We start from the raw sequence: 12527 nt of genomic DNA, 5'->3' as shown, positions 1-12527 counted from the left end.
TCCCAATTCCTTTTCTGAAATCCGTGCCACTTTTCCAGTGAGCTGTTTTTTCCCACTTTGTCTTGTCCATGAAAATCATCTTCTTAGGGGTTCCTGTCCACATTCCCATTCTCTCTCCCTACTTCAAGGTATCAAATAGAAGAGTAAAGATGAGACTGGACAAAAGGATACGGGGTGTGACTGGGAAGAAAGGAACCAAAGGGGCATGATGAGGGGGTGGGATAAATATGTAGGAACAGCACTGGGGGGCCGGCAAGGCCCTCTCATGCTCTCAAGCTCAAATACTGGCAACTCTGAAAACTAGATAAGGTTGATGATTCTAGAGCTCACCGATATTTGTGATTTTCCTTTTCTGCCCAGGCACATTGTGAGGCTAAATTCCCAGGCTCCGGTTCCAGGAATCATATTGGAGCCACAGCGCTGAATTCTGGCCAATGGAAAGGGGCCAGTTCCAGTTCTGGCTTATGAAAATTTCCTGTGGGTAATCCTCCACTCTCTTTTCCCCTTTTGTAGCAACTTCAGAGCCCACATGTTAAAGATTAAAGTGTCCCAGGATGGAAAGACCCCGAGTTTCTAAATGACCATATGGAGCAGAGACTAGACCTCCCCACTCTCTGTCTATCTTGTTGATAGCATTGGGTTGTGAGCCAACAATAGACTTTATTTTATTTTATTTTATTTTATTTTATTTTATTTTATTGCATTAAACCACTGAGATTTTAGGGTTGTTTGTGATATCAGTTATCCTACACTAATATACCTGCCGCTAGTTGTGGGTTTTTTTACTACTATTTCTGTTTTTTCATTTAAGACATTCAGTCAAAAATATTAAGTCAGGGGGCACCTGGCTGGCTCAGTCACTAGAGCATGGCTCTTGATCTCAGGGTCATGAGTTCAAGCCCCATGTTGGGTTTAGAACTTACTTAAAAAAAATTAATTCAAAAAGCTGCAGTAATAGACCCCGATACAGATTAAGTTACACAAACACACACACACACACACACACACACACACACCCTTTTGGGGATTTGTTAACTAAATAGCAAAAATTAATGCTGACATAGTCTGAAAGAAATTATTTTGCATGTTGTTTAAATGTAACATAAAAGATCAGAATATGTGAGAGATGAACAGGACCTAAGATCTCCTTCAGTTCAATCCTCTCATGGTGTAAGTGAGAAAACGTGGGACCAAGAGAAGTTAGGAGACCTTATAATTAAAAATAAAAAGGAATTTTAAAAAATATATTATTTTCTCAATGAAGTTCACATAAGAAAAAAATGGACTCTGGGCACGTATTCGATAATTTAAGAAGACATTTTAAAAAGAAAATTTTTTGCTTCCTGCCTTAAAACTCTTCCAGCAGTGGATGGGAAGCAAACACGGACCTGCGTGTAACCCACACATGACACACGGTCAACACAACGCCCAGCAATCAACACCGTAGCGTTGCTGCAGGAGGCCTTCCCCAAAACAAGCAGGGGCAAGTTTATTCACAGAGGGAGGCAAGCCATGGCATATTTTCTTAAAAGAAAAGTGCATCAGGGGCACCTGGGTGGATCAGTTGGTTAAGCCTCCAACCTCGGCTCATCATCTCACAGCTGGTGAGTTCGAGCCCCGTGTTGGGCTCTGTGCTGACAGCTCAGAGCCTGGAGCCTGCTTTGGATTCTGTAACTCCCTCTCCTGCCCCTCCCCTGCTCACACTCTGTCTCTCTCTCAAAAATAAATAAACCCTAAAAAAAAATAAGAAAACTGCAAGATTCCAAGGAAGATCTGCAGGAAATAACACATTTACGCCCCCTCCCAATCATGAGGAAGGAGCTGAAAAAGAGACACATCAGTTCTGTCCTCCACAGTGGCACTGAAGGATGTTCTTGTGAACAGTTCTGAATTCTCCTGATTTCTGGACCCCACATGTGACTCATCTGGAAGGGAAGACAGAGCAATGTTCCTACATCATAGGAGCTAAATTTGGCGGAGGGGCTCATGGTTGAGTGTGATCAAAAGAGGAGGCTAGAGAGAGCCAAAACATAAAGACTCCTAAAAACTGAGAACAAACTGAGGGTTGATGGGGGGTGGGAGGGAGGGGAGGGTGGGTGAGGGGTATTGAGGAGGGCACCTGTTGGGATGAGCACTAGGTGTTGTATAGGAACTAATTTGACAATAAATTTCATATTAAAAAAAAAAAAGGATGCTAGACAAGATGTTTGCTTACTCTGTGTCATTCTACCTGCCAGAAGCTGAGAGGGCAGACATTAAGTTTTACTCATTGTTCCATTCCTAATATTTTCCTAGCACATTGCTGGCACAAAACTAGGTACTAACAAAATGTTAGTTAGAATTCGAATAAAATTGAGGATGCTGGAAGAAGTATTCTGATTACCGTGTTGACTAAATAAGTATTAATCTCAAGCATAATTAGTCTGGAAATGTGTGTAGGGCAGGGGGGAAATGCCAGTGTCATCGCCCTTGCTGCTGAGCTGTCCACAATGCAGGAGAAAGGCATCAGGAGTCAGGGACTTTCAGAAGCTGAAATTTCATTTCAGTGAATGTCTTAGGGGTAATTTTCTAGAAGCAGACCTGGATATTATGCCTTTGATATCTAGAGGGACTGTACTTGGGAGGCACCTGCTAGGGAGGAAAGGAGGCAGGAGAGGGCCTGGGAAGAGGCATGAGAATTGGCTATCACTGAAGTCTGGCCTCAGCTTATCCCATGAGGAGAGCTGGAGTGGGAGTTATAGCCCAGCTATAACCTATGGTAAGGTTTTATTCATTCCTATCAGTTAGTCATTAACCGGGACCAAGGTGGCATTTCCAAGGGCAATTCTCCATGGAAGGGCCAATTCTGAACCATTAGCAGTCAACATCCACAGCTACAGGATGCAGGACACCTGCCAGGAAAGGGGGATCTGATCAGGACACTAACAGTGGCCACTCTAGTGCATTTTACGCTAGCACCTTCTTTCAAGGATTGGCATGAACAATCGAGCATGTTTGGATATGACAGTTCAAGAATAAAAGCATTCTTAAGGTTACCGTGGGTTACCGGCTTCTCTGATTCCAAAATAAAACGCACTCGTTCCATATTGTTATAACTAAGATGATATTAAAATTAATACCATTTTAGAATCATTATCCAACCCATTTTCCCCAAATTTTCTTCCTAACCCTAGAAAATAAAAAGTTCACATTTTTCATCATGTAAATATGATTTGCAGTTTAATTTTTTAATCACATGAGTAAACATGTTTTTTTACTTGGAAGCCTCACATTTGTCACATTAGAAAATTATTTGCAGAGCTACTCTGTGCTGTGCTTTCTGGTAGGATTTGGATAGCTAATGAGGAACAACACAGTCTTTCCAAGAAGTTTCCAGTTTTGAGCAAAGTCAATGATTGAAAGAAAATGACAATGTGCTATGATGATGGATGAGAAGAGTTCCATGGAAACATGTAGGAAGAACACAGCATCCTGGCAAGGGAATGGAGAGAGGGCTTGACTGGAGAGACGTTTGAATCAAGGGACCCAGGATGATCGGGCCACTGCATTAGTTTCCCTGCCTGTGGGCCACCATGACACCACATTATGGCTCATCTTTGCAAACCAGGCAACATTCAGCCAGGGCTCAGATCCTGCCTCTCATCCCTTCACCTCAGGGTGAGGAGCAAGGGCAGGACCTTTTCTATACAAGAGCAATAAACCTGGTGAAGAGAAAAACTCTGTAAAATGTCCGCATGTTACAAGGCAAAATAATTGGCAAATCCTAGCCTTGGGATTCAACTTAATCTAAATCACAGCTCATCGAATGAATGGCCATCAACCCTTATCAACTAAAAATGTGTTTGCATTTCCGAGAACATTTCTATGTCTATACGTTTTCCATTTCATGTTAGGTAGCCAATCTGAGAAGATGTATGTTTGTGAATTAAGCACTCCCAGAAAAAGCAGAAGCCCCTAATTAAGCAATGAAGAATGAAGAGTAGGGAATAGAAGATTAAGTCATAAGCATAATATAGACATTCACTGAAGCCGACAAATATATTTTTTCAAGTGCATGAAATCAGCCACCCACAAACAGGGATGTTTTATGACATGAATAGATCCAGGCATTTTTCTTTTCCTGAGATTCCCACCTTAAAATATTAATATGCACCCACAACCCACATTAAAAGTAAGTTTTGCTATAAAAGCTTGAAAGGATTTTTATAATTTGTTTTTGAAAACAGTCAGCTATGAGCAAGCTGTTAAGTTATGGTTGGCTATGATTTGTCAGCAAAAGGAAATCTCCCCCAACATTTGCTTTCAAAATCACTGATACTTGAATGAATACTAAATTTACTTATGGCTGAAATTGGCAAAGTGGACTGTTTTATAGACATTTAATTAACCATTCATTCATTTCCATTTTGCTGTTTTCTTTTCCATGTTCTGGAGCATATATACACACATTGAGGTGGCAAGAATTTCCTACAGAGTCTTAAAAAGTCTGTAGTTTCTAAGTTCTGTGTCTATGAAATTTGAAGGGTGAAACCAATGTGCCCACAAAGAGTGTTGTAACTAAAATTAAAGTCAGAAGCTAGAATATTTATGTTTAGGTAGCTATCAGTGTTCAGAACTGGTGACTCAATCCTGATACACACCACCCATGTCTTTTTTGAAGACTTAAATGGTGAGTCACAGATATTAACCTTAAGATTCTGGAACATGCCAATTGTTAAGGTCCTCTTACACTACACCTTCAGGTACAGTGGGATCTTTAAGCAACAGGCATCTGACGGGTTTGTTTAGAGGAACCAAACCTCTCTAGTGAGGCCTAGAGAAAAACTTGAAGACATTCTTGCTGCACAATTTCAACCCTGTGGCATGGCTCTGGACTGCTGTGAGCACCAGCCAATGTACCAGCATGGCAGTCAGCCATGGGAAATAAGGTTGCTACTTGCAGCAAAGGATTAAGACCAACCACCAGATTAAGAGGCCAAGCACCAAAAAGCCACAGACTCTGTAAATACTGGCCCAGGTTAGATCAGTCATTAAGTGTTGGTACCACGTTGAGTCACACTGGGGAATTTTCAGACACACACACACACACACACACACACACACACACACACTATCTTTGTGTGTATAAATGTATATACAAACATGTGCATATATTTACATATATATACACAATACACCTTTTAATATAGTCATATATGTATATATTACATATGTAATTTAAAGAATTGTTTAATGTTTATTTATTTTGAAAGAGAGAGCGAGTGAGCAGGGGAGAGGGGCAGAGATAGAGGGAGTGAAAGTATCCCAAGCAGGCTCCACGTTGTCAGCACAGAGCCCAATGTGGGGCTCAATCCCATGAGACGTGAGATGATGACCCGAGCCGAAATCAAGAATTGAACACTTAACTAACTTAGCCACCCAGGTGCCCCTACATTTACATAAATTTAAATGTATGTAAATTTCCACATACATATACACACATATATAAACATATATATATATATATATATATATATATATATATATATATATACACATACATATATAAACATATTTTCAGTAACCTAAAAATTCAGTGAATTGAAACAGCAGTAAAATCCTATGCAAGAAATTACTTAGACATACAGTAGGCGTAATAGTATAGCAACCCACTATACTATCCAGTGTTTCTAAAAACCTAGCTGATTATCAGAATCATTAAGCTTTTTAAAACTACCGATTCCAAAGTCACACACAAGACCTTGTGTATTGGAATCTTGAGGTCTAAGCCCAGGAATCAGTGTATTTAAAAACAAAGCAAAACTTGAAACAACAACCTGATCCCTTAAGCTGTAGAACTGCTGGTTTATGAATATGAAATGTCTGGCCTGGCCCCGAAGGATGGCCTTGGAACCAGAGTGCAAGGCAGATATGGTCTGCACCCCGTGCTCCAACAGAAGGATCTGTAAAGCCAGTAATAACACACAACAAATCCCCTAACTGTTCTCAAATGTGTCCCAGATGTGCCACTATCCAAAAGAAGGTGAAAAGTAATTGAAACATATTCCTATGTGTGAACTATCAACTTCTACTTCACCAAGAAAGTAACCCAAACTGGGTTCTTACAGCCCAAAAATTCTAGGCGAGGTATCTTCAGTCCTGTTTATTAAATATCCTTAATGCAAGACTTTCCTACATGAACATGATCCCATAGTGACCTTTATTAAACATAACATTTAGGAAGAAAGAGCTCAGTGTTGGAGCCACAGAGATGGATTATAATCCTGGTTCCAACACTTACTAGCTGTATGGCATTGTTCAAATACTTCCATTTTCTAAGCTCCAGAGTCTTCCTCTGTAAAATGGGGGTAAAAGTGCTTAGCATTTGTGGGTTTTCTGAGGATTATGGAACTAACATCATAAAGCACCTGCACTTAGTCAATAATTAGTAATAGCGATTCCTGTTATTTTTATTCAGATAAGCTGCCAAGTCCTAACGGCAAGTACTATCATCACTGTGGCTGACTGTGAGAATGTTTCCCTGGGTTTTATAAAAACCCATCTAGACCCACAAAAAAGAAAACCAAATCATCCTCTCCACTGGCTTTGTGATGGCTTTTTACATTTCTTCTTCTGAAGGAGGAAAATACTCAAGGGGGATAGTGTCATGAATCTTCGTATTTAAGAAAATGTTCCTTGGATAAATCTCTTATCACTGCTTAGCATTTATGATAGGAATTAAATCCAGATAATTGACTCAAATTCCATTTGTCAATAATATTTTAAATCCAATTCACTTCGATAAAATGGAACATTCATCACAAAAATGGCCTTTATATACATCAAAGCCACATCAAAAGGAAGCATGTTCCCAGTGTACTTTCAATGTGGAACCCAAGAAAGTTAAACAACAGCAACAAACCACTTGCTTTTTCCTTAGACTCCTTTTTAGAGTTCTTTAAAATCCTCCAAGGCATCTTAATATGGCAAGCACAGGCATTATAAAATATACTGTCCTGACTTATTAGGTTACATTGAAAATAGTTAATACTAATATTCGCTAAAATTAAATTTTTATATAGAAATTCTTTATATGAATCAATTCCCACAGTAACTCTATGGAGTCAAATATTTTTTCCACTTCACAGATGAGTAAAGTGAGGCTTGGAGATAGCAAGTAACTGGCCCAATGTCATTACAGCGGGGGTTCAAACTCAGGTCTGGCGAACAGACCAAATCTACAATATTCACCACTGGTCCTGCTTCTCATAACCTCGCAAGTTCAGCAGAATTCATGTGTAGAAGATTTTTTTTCTACTATTCGATCTTCTCCAGCTGAGAGAGGGAAGCTGTGGTTATGGCATGGATATGGGAGGACCAGTAACCTGGGGCAAAGGACGCATTCCAAATGAAGTTCACGTGGAATTTAAAGATGAATACCCTCTGTACTATGGAGGAATTACTATCCACCAGGTGCCATAAAGTATCTATCTCCTTGTCATTTTTGTTTCTTGTCTCTCCGACTTTTTATATAACCATATTAAGAACTGGAAAATAAAAATAATTTTTACTATTTCTATTTGGAGTGTTTGACAGAAAGATCATGCTCTTGAAAGTAAGTGAGCCCCGAACTGGAAAAGAGGTTATGTTTTCTTTTCTTTCTTCCCTTTTCAAATTCTTTCTCTCACTTCTTATATTTATCATCCACATCTTGCCTGTTCTTTGTAGTTTCGCTAAGGATCACCTGACGCCCAGGGTGGGGGCTGAGAGACCCACTCTACATCAGAGGAGCTCAAAGATCACAGGAAGGCCCTCAGGTCACAGACACCAAGGAAAGAAGAGGAAGGAGCCAGAGGGAAGTGGCAGGATACACAGTGAGAAAGGAAGATGAGACCCGAATGCTATTGGTGGGAATGGCTCAGAATGAAGCTGAACGCATTCCACTGTGGACGTGCACTGTTGCTTTGATTTTTACTTTCTTAAATTCTAATTTTTTGAAGACACAATTTTTTCTCAGCCATACTGAAATATAATTGACATATAACACTGTGTAAGTCTAAGGTGTCAACTTGTTGTTTATTTGATGCATTTATATAGTGCACAGTGATTGCCTCCATAGCTTCAGCTACCGCCTCCATCCCATCACACAATGACCACTTATTTTTTGTGGTATGAACATTTGGGACCTACTCCCTTAGCCAAAGCTACCTTTTAAAATGTGGTCCTGGACCTCATCAAAATAAAAAGCTTCTGCATAGCGAAGGAAACAATCAGCAAAACTAAAAGGCAACCAACGGAATGGGAGAAGATATTTGCAAACAACATATCAGATAAAGGGTTAGTATCCAAAATCTATAAAGAACTTATCAAACTCAACATCCAAAAAACAAATAATCCAGTGAAGAAATGGGCAAAAGACATGAATAGACACTTCTCCAAAGAAGACATCCAGATGGCCAACCGACACATGAAAAAATGCTCAACTTCACTCATCATCAGGGAAATACAAGTCAAAACCACAATGAGATACTGCCTCGCACCTGTCAGAATGCCTAACATTAACAACTCAGGCAACAACCGATGTTGGTGAGGATGCAGAGAAAGAGGATCTCTTTTGCACTGCTGGTGGGAATGCAAGCTGGTGCAGCCACTCTGGAAAACGGTATGGAGGTTCCTCAAAAAACTAAAAATAGAAGTACCCTATGACCCAGCAATTGCACTACTGGGTATTTATCCAAGGGATACAGGTAGGCTGTTTTGAAGGGACACATGCACTCCAATGTTTATAGCAGCACTATCAACGATAGCCAAAGTATGGAAAGAGCCCAAATGTCCATCGATAGATGAATGGATAAAGAAGATGTGTATATATACACACACATAAATACATACACAATGGAGTATTACTTGGCAATCAAAAAGAATGAAATCTTGCCATTTGCAACTACATGGATGGAACTGGAAGGCATTCTGCTAAGCAAAATTAGTCAGTCAGAGAAAGACAAATATCATCTGACTTCACTCATATGAGGACTTTAAGAGACAAAACATGAACATAAGGGAAGGGAAACAAAAATAATATAAAAACAGGGAGGGGGACAAAAGAGAAGAGACTCATAAATATGGAGAACAAACAGAGGGTTACTGGAGGGGGTGTGCGAGGGGGGATGGGCTAAATGGGTAAGGGGCACTAAGGAATCTACTCCTGAAAACACTGTTGCACTATATGCTAATTTGGATGTAAATTTAAAAAAAATTAAATTAAAAATAAAGAAAAAATAAGCCATATTCTTATTACGCAACTAAGTGTTTTATGGAAAGATTAAATGTACATATGGGAAACATTCTATGAAAATATGTTTCCAACCTCAGGGATAGAATTGGAAAACACAATTAGAGTGACTGTTAGATGCTAAAATAATGTATAACCTTTATGCTGTGTTTTTAAAGGTGTTATTCCTAATGGAGGTGCATTTTTGCCACATGTTGTATAAATAAGTTGTTTCTTGTTATTCTTTAGGAGCTAAGTATGCTCCTAATTCCAGATGCATCCATTACACTTAATAAAAACAATTCAGGGATTTAAAAATAATAATAATAAAATAAAAAAGTAAAATCAAATCAACTGTGGTTCTGCACTGCGCTCCATCACTTGCCAGCAGGAGGCTGAGACTTGTTCAGTGAGGAAGTCCAACTTTTGCTGGACTTGCTTATGGCCCCAGGCCCAGAGCTGAATGTGAGTTGCTTCTAAGAGTCAAAGATTCCTCACGGGAAAAGCCAGAATAAGCTAGAAACATTAGAAAACATGTTCCTTGCTTAAAGAGGAGAGGTTCAATCTTCTCCTTTTTATTTTTGCTCACCTTTCCCTCTTTCCAGCTAAACTAAGGGGCAACATTGACACTGGCCCCAGGGAAGAAGTGCTAACTGTTCTGTAAGCCGATAGTCAAGGTGCTGGTGCTAGCTTTGGGCTGGGAGTTCTTATCTGTCAATAAGAGAAGACAAAGATTGAAAAGGAAGACGAATGGGCAGTAATGAGTACCCTACCACTCTTAGAGCAAATCCCACTCACTCCCCTTCCTGCCGAGGCTCTCCAAGGACGTAGAAGCACAAACTGGACATCGTCACACAGATTTATCCCAGCTGCTTCCGCCTCTGTCTCGAGTGTGCTTTCCTCACTCAGGATCAGGGGCAATGAAGGTACAGTAATAGGAAGCGATTTAAGGGGGTAGTGAGAAGAAAAGACAAAATAACTCTGCCTCCCTGAGTTCTAACTGGGCAGTTTTCTGCAAGTGGCTTTCCAGGCATTTTAATGGGAAGTTTCATCATCCAGCATTTGCTTTCCGTCTGTTCTACACCATGGTTGTTATTGTTTATTTTATTTTTTTCTGATTGCAGCTTTGCCTTTGAAGATGGCCAACAGCAGAGCAGGAATGATCCTCAAGTTTTGTCCTTAGTGCTCTCAGCGACACCCCTCTCTCACTGCCGAGCCACAGAGACCCAGATACTGCTGCTGCTCCAGAGAGACTCGGTGCTTCATGAAGGTGCTCTGTGTCCGGATCTGCCACGATGGCCATGAACACTGGTTCCGGACCTCCTCCTTTACAGTGCTGTTATGTAACTATCTCATCGCTTTGGACGTTTCACTTTCCTTAAGCTCCCAGATATTTGACTAAATACATCAGAGCCACCTAAGTAACTGTTTTCACCCACTTGTCCTTCCTTCTCCAACTGTCTCTGAGGAACACCCATTTGTTTTCCCGGCCCAGGGTAAGTGTCATGCCCCTGACGCCACCATATCCTTCCCTGACCTCTAGGTGGATGATCTAGGAATTGCCTCCTTTAGCTATTAAAAGTCTCTCCTCTTCTGGATCCTTCCCCTTTGGTCGCAGTAATGGACAACCCTCTCTAGGCTGAGCACAGCACATGGCACATAGCAGGTCCTCAGGTAAGATGTGTGCTCAAGTAATATCTTATTAAATAAGATATAGGCAGTCCCCCCACCCCTGCAAGCAGGGCAACCATGTTACACAATTCCAGGAGGCACCAGTATATTCTATTCTGTGTGAACGGCACCCCCTCAAATTATACGCTGAAATAGCATTGTCCTTTTCTAAAACAATTGTCACAGAATTTGTGTAATATTTTTAAAACATGACCCTATAAGAATGAGTACCTCCCGAAAAGTGGATTACTTAGAAATAAGTCCATTTCTATCCAAGAATTTTTCAAAATAGGAATGGGATGCATTCTGAAAGTTTTGCCTCCAGATTGAAGGAGGGAGGACAATAAAATCCACATGTAGATATTTTATCACTTTATTACAGCTCTAAGGCTGTTCATTCTCTAAAAGAAAACATGTTTGAAGGAATAGCAAAATTTTTATTAAAAGCCTGTGTTGGTATAAAAAGAAAAAAAAAAGTAGCTTTAAAAGAAAAAAAAAGTGAATTTTTAAAAGAAAGTATTCCCAAACCAAATGATCCAAACACCAATACGATACGTTTGATTTGGGAGTTCTTTGCCAAGACTCGTCTCCCTGCATAGATAAACCAAGTAAATTCCCTGCACCAAATCTTTAGAATTGCCATTTTCAGAGCTTCAGGAATCACGAAAAAACCTAGATGTGCAACGGAGCAGGATCTTAGCCTAAGCCCTTTGCCAAAACATATAAATACTTCTAGACACTCTTTGTACATTCACAAGAAACCTACATAAATCTAACTTTTATAGAGAATGCCTCCTTTAGATACGGTTACTTGGATATGATTTACAGACTGAGTAGTTCCATTTAATGGGCAGAGACTAAACAGATTTTAAGCAAATGAAAGTTTGATGTAATAAAAAAAAAGAACATGGAAGGAATTGAAGGCCCCACACCTACATGTCTATAGAAAAAACAATTTCCTTATTCTTGAGCCATATAACTATCCTGAGCTAAAGGCGGATCTTGTTTGAATAGAGACGTGAGTCTTTCAGCCGGTCATTTGCCAACCCAGTGGGTAAGTTGTACCAACAATAACCAGGGCATGCCAAATGTGTTGTCCTTCATTGGATCGGATCCAAGTAGTTGCCACTCCATATAATTCAGTCTTGACAGAATTTGTGGAGCTACCCAAATCCTAAATCAGAGACCATTTAAGAAAGACTAGCCATTGCTGAAAATTTAATGACTTCCTATTGCTTCCTGAAAAAGCACAAAATTCTTAGCCTAAAAATAAAATATTTACTTGAATTTGTGTTTACTTCCACAGCTTCATTTCTTGACAATCTGCCCAGATCTGAGTGTGTACGTACATGATACGCACGCACACATACACACACTGTCCTCTACTCTCCAGCCACACTGAGCTCTTTGCAATACTGGAAATGCCCCACCTTCTCTTCATCACCACACCTTTGTGCATGCTGTTCTCTGCTTGCAGTAGCTTTCCTATCCTCATGCACCTGGTTAATTTCTATCTCTCATTTGAGGCTCAGCCCTGATGGTGCCTCCCCCAGGAAGCTTTTCCCAACCCTCCAAGTCTGGCTTAGTTATCTATTCTTTGTAAATA

General features: G+C 40.1%; 1 protein-coding gene across 6 annotated transcripts in view; it reads right to left on the bottom strand.

The window, feature by feature from the left end:
• Positions 1–12527, bottom strand: part of COL14A1 (collagen type XIV alpha 1 chain) — a 210713-nt gene that overhangs the window by 37696 nt on the left and 160490 nt on the right. The window lies entirely within an intron of this gene.

Source organism: Panthera tigris, chromosome F2, assembly GCF_018350195.1.
Source record: "Panthera tigris isolate Pti1 chromosome F2, P.tigris_Pti1_mat1.1, whole genome shotgun sequence".
Lineage (NCBI taxonomy): Eukaryota > Metazoa > Chordata > Mammalia > Carnivora > Felidae > Panthera > Panthera tigris.
This window is presented reverse-complemented; position numbering and strand designations above follow the sequence as displayed.